The sequence below is a fragment of the Chiloscyllium plagiosum genome, chromosome 7, assembly GCF_004010195.1.
Source record: "Chiloscyllium plagiosum isolate BGI_BamShark_2017 chromosome 7, ASM401019v2, whole genome shotgun sequence".
NCBI classification, from domain to species: Eukaryota; Metazoa; Chordata; class Chondrichthyes; order Orectolobiformes; family Hemiscylliidae; genus Chiloscyllium; species Chiloscyllium plagiosum.
In genome coordinates, this window is record NC_057716.1 from 110,393,482 (window position 1) to 110,398,201 (window position 4,720).

The window sequence follows — 4,720 nt, forward strand, 5'->3', positions numbered from 1 at the left end:
GTTTTAACGTAACTATGGAAAACGATAGGAGAGGTCCACAGGTTAAGGAGCTATGCTGGAACACAGCCAGTTTTGGGGCGATGAAACAGGATCCAGCAGAGGTTGAGCGGGTGAGTCTGTTTGAAGGAAAAGAAACGACTGGAAAATGGGAGGCTTTTAAAAGTGTGAGACTGAAAATCCAGTGTCAGTATGTAACTGTTAGGCTGAAAGGAAAATGGCAGGTTTAGGGATCCCTGGCTGATGAGGGATATTGAGGCTCTGGTCTGGCAAATGAAGATGGTATACATTGGGTTTAAGATTTCCCTATCTACCGAACCTCTTCCAACCCTAAAGACGCAATCAATCTGTGGAGACCCTATAATCTTCTCACTGTCCCGATCCAGTTCCTAAAGGAACTGCGATCTGTGTAGCATGCTCCATCACTACCACCCACCCTGCCAATGTAAGCTCTTCCAGTATTCCCACCTATCTACTCATCTGCATAAACTTTTCCAGCCCTTACACCCCTATCTGTGTGAACATCACCGTCCCCTACAACACTTCCCCACTGTTAAGACGGACCCGGAGGGTCCCGTCTTTGCGTGTTCTTTTGGAAGGAGAGACTCACACTGGCAACTATGGTTAGACGCAGACAGCCGTTTATTCATAGAATCTTAACTGGTACAACGAATCTACAAGCATGCATTCGTTGGTGAAGGCGTTCTCCCTTCTCGTTCAAACTTGTCACAATTATACTTCGCGCTGCCTGGAGTCCCCGGTCAGTTTGCCTTCCCCATTGGTCCATTCATCTGCGCGCGCTGGGGATCCGTCCTCCTATTGGCCGCATCGAAGTGCCTGTCCAGCTCCTGCTGTGCTTGACAATGGCTCAGCCATCCCCGGGAGCGGTTCCGATCACGTATTCAATAGTTCATTGTTTCAAGGAATTACTATGCGTCTGACAGGCTAGCCATTTTCAATAGTTTCAGTTTAACTAAATTGTCAATTACACTTATCAACTTTAGACTTAAATAGAGCCATTCACACTCAATAGTTACAGGTTCCGATACAGCAATTCACACTTGTCTAACAGTTACAGATTCCGATCGGTTTCTTTATTAATCCCGAGTTTCGATGGGGCAATTGATACTGGCTGGTATTTACAGGCTCCAAGATTTAATTAACATTATGCATATCCCTTATAAGCTCCAGCTAGGTAGTCATGCAGTCGCCTGCAGCAGCTCGCTTGGCTGTTGTTAACCATTTCAGGGCTAGAAGTGTCATCCTCCCTAGCCCTACATTAAACACCCCAGTGAAATCTCCCCAACAATGGTTAGCATTGGTTTTAGAGTATTAGGGTTAGGGTTAGAGGTCGGGTGAGGGTTAGGGTTAATGGTAGATTTATGAGTATGGGAAGTGGTAGGGTTAGGTGTAAGAGTAGGGTTCATGGCAGGTTAGGGTGAGGGGTAGGGTTTGGCTTAGTGTCAGGATCAGAGTTAGTGTTATGTTATGGGTCAGGGTTACGGTCAAGGTTCAGCTTTGTGTTGGGTTTGGGTTAGAATTAGGGTTAGGGTGAGATGGTTAAGATTTGGTTGCAGGCAATGGGTAGGGGGCCCCAGACTGCTTCACCGTGACCGACTGGCATGAGGACCCATTTACTCAGCGTCAAGGGTTCAATGGATATAAAAAATAAGCTGCTAACAGCTAAACTGATGTGATTAGCAAACCTTCACAGAGAAAAGGAAATGTAACATGTAACCACAGATCAGACTCTGGTTCAGCTCCAGGTAAAAAGAAAAAGGACAAGAGAGTCTCATGACATCAGGTCATTGGTGGGCAAGGAAATCTCCTGCTGCTTACTAATTACTGCCTGCCATTCTGTTGAATCTGTACTCCTCCATGTTGACCACTACCTGGAAGAAGCACTGAGATTGACAATGGAAAAGAATGTCCTTGTGATTGGGGATTTCAATGTCCACAGCTGAGTGTCTTGGCAATAACATTTCTGATGGAGCTAGTTGAGCCTTGAAGTCATAGCTGTTAGACTTGTTCTACAGTAGATGGTCAGGAAACAAATAGATGAAAAAATCTGTTTGAACTTAAAAGATATTTGGACAGGCATATGACTTGGAAAGGTTTAGAGGAATAAAGGCCAAATGCAGGCAAATGGAACTGCTCCAGTTTAGGAAACTTGGTCAGCATTGACAAGTTGGACCGAAGGGTCTGTTTCTGTGCTATAGGACTCTATTACTTTACGATTCTATGAATGCATCCTTAACAATTTGACTGTTGCCGATGCAACTGTACATTATTGTATCATTAGGAGTTTGCAGCAGACTTCAACCAGAAGTGCTCAATTGATGATTTTTCTCCAGGTTAGAGTGCAATAGGTTTAGGGTTAGGATTTAGGATTAGAGTGAGGGTTGGGTTTAGGGTTAGGGTTAGGTTTAGGTTTACCATTTAGAGTTACAGTTTACTGCTTAGGGTTAAGATTATGGATGGAGGTACATTTTAGGGTCGGGTTGGGTTTAAGTTGTGATTGGGGTTTAGGGTGATATATTTTATGTTATGGTTTGTTAGGGCTAGGGTTAGGAATTGGGTATGGTTGGGTGAGGGAGAGGGTCAGAGTCAAGGTCAGGATCTGGGACAGGATCATTGTCATGGTTCGGCTTTGGGTCATGACTAGGGTGAGGATGAGGGTAGGAGTGAGGCTTATGAATTGGTGAGGGTGTAGGTGAGGGTTAGGGTGAATGTGAGGGTGAATGTGAATTATAGGGTTTAGGGATCGTGTTAAGGTTTAGATTTTGGTTGGAGTTAGGGTTAGGGTAGGATTTAGGGTTAAGGTTTGGGTTTGGGATTAAGGTGAGAGTTGGGATTCAAATTAGGATCATAGTTAGGGTTAGAGTTAAGGTTAGGGTGAGGGCTAAGGCTAGGGTTAGGATTAGTATTAGCATTAGCACCACCCTCACCTGCGATAGGATTAGAGTTAGGCCTTATGTCAGAGGGTGGGCTTAGTGTTAGGGCTAGGTTTAGTTGTTGGGGTGAGGGTTAGGTTTATGGTTGGGGTTAGGCTTAGGGCTAGTGGTTGGGTTAGGGCCAGGGTTAGAGTTAGGGTTAGGGTTTAGGGCTAAGGTTAGAGTTAAATTTAGGGCTAGTGTTTGGGTTAGGGGTTAGGGATGAAAATGTGTTGCTGGAAAAGCGCAGCAGGTCAGGCAGCATCCAAGGAGCAGGAGAATTGACATTTTGGGCAAAAGCCCTTCATCAGGAATAAAGGGGAGTGTCAATTCTCCCAGTTCAGGGATGTTGGTAATTTGGTTTAGTTTTTGCAGTTAAAAACTGTTGTGGGCAGAGAAGCCTCTGTAGTAAGAAGAGGTTCCATGCTTCCCCAAATGATTCCTAGCTGAACCCCTCTCTCTGACATCTCTGCTGTAAGAACCTGGGTTTGAATTTACCTTTTTGCAAGGGAGTGTGTTTATGGGGCATGTTGCAGGAAATTGGAACAGTTTAAACCTGTTGGACTATAACCTGGTGTTGTGTGATTTTTAACTAATTAAGTTCCGATAGAGTCAGGTGAGTTTTCAGATAGGTTGTTATTCTATATTCTTTTATTCGTGTTTCATTCGGTAGTCTGTAAATAAATTCTGTTTTGTTTAAAAGAACTGATTAGTTTGACCATTTGCATCACTCCTGGAAAATCCACTGAAGACAGAAAATAACTAAATAAGAAATAGTTACAGAATACGACGTTGTGGTATGGCGTTGCTGGAAGCAGCAATCTCTGTGTGTCTGCACAGAACACAACGGCATAGTGCGCCGCACATGCGCAGAACACAAGAAACCATCTTTCGTGAGTTTTAGTTGTACACATCATCCAGACCTGGGAGACGGCGTGGTCAAGGGTCAAAGTCACGCTGCCCCTCCCAAAAGCTTTTGATTTAACACATTTGATTGACTTGCTCTTAAATTTGAGTTTTATTAATTTTATTATAACAAATTAGTGCTGCGAGCACGGTCCTGTTCATGGTCCCAGGTGGAGTCGCCACTTCCCGGGAGTCGGGGCAGGACATCGGGGAAAAGCAGATCAAACTATAGAAGCTGTTGATCTGGTAAGAGTGAATGAGAGAGTGTCTGAGTTGTGTCATACTCAGATGCAAGTGTGATTGTTCCTGCCTGAGATAAAGGCCTAGATTAAATAACCTTGAATCACCTGATGAAGGAGCATCGCTCCGAAAGATAGTGCTTCCAATTAAACCTGTTGGACTATAACCTGGTGTTGTGTGATTTTTAACTAGATTAAATAAGCGGGATACGGGGAAATGATCACTCCCTAAAACAGGTATCGCCGGACTCCGGTAGGTGGAAAAACAGGCGGCAGTCGTGGTCGGTGGGTAAATGCGAGCGACAGAGGATCTGTGAGTATAAACCTATCAGTGTTATGGCAGGGCAGGGAGATCAATGGGGACCCCCCCTGGTCTCTCATTGATCAAGGTAAAAACAATGACAGCAGATGCTAGAAACCAGATTTTGGATTAGTGGTGCTGGAAGAGCACAGCAGTTCAGGCAGCATCCGAGGAGCAGTAAAATCGCATTTCGGGTAAAAGCCCTTCATCAGGAATAAAGGCAGAGAGCCTGAAACGTGGAGAGATAAGCTAGAGGAGTGTGGGGGGTGAGGAGAAAGTAGGATAGAGTACAATAGGTGAGTGGGGGAGGGGATGAAGGTGATAGGTCAGGGAGGAGGGTGGAG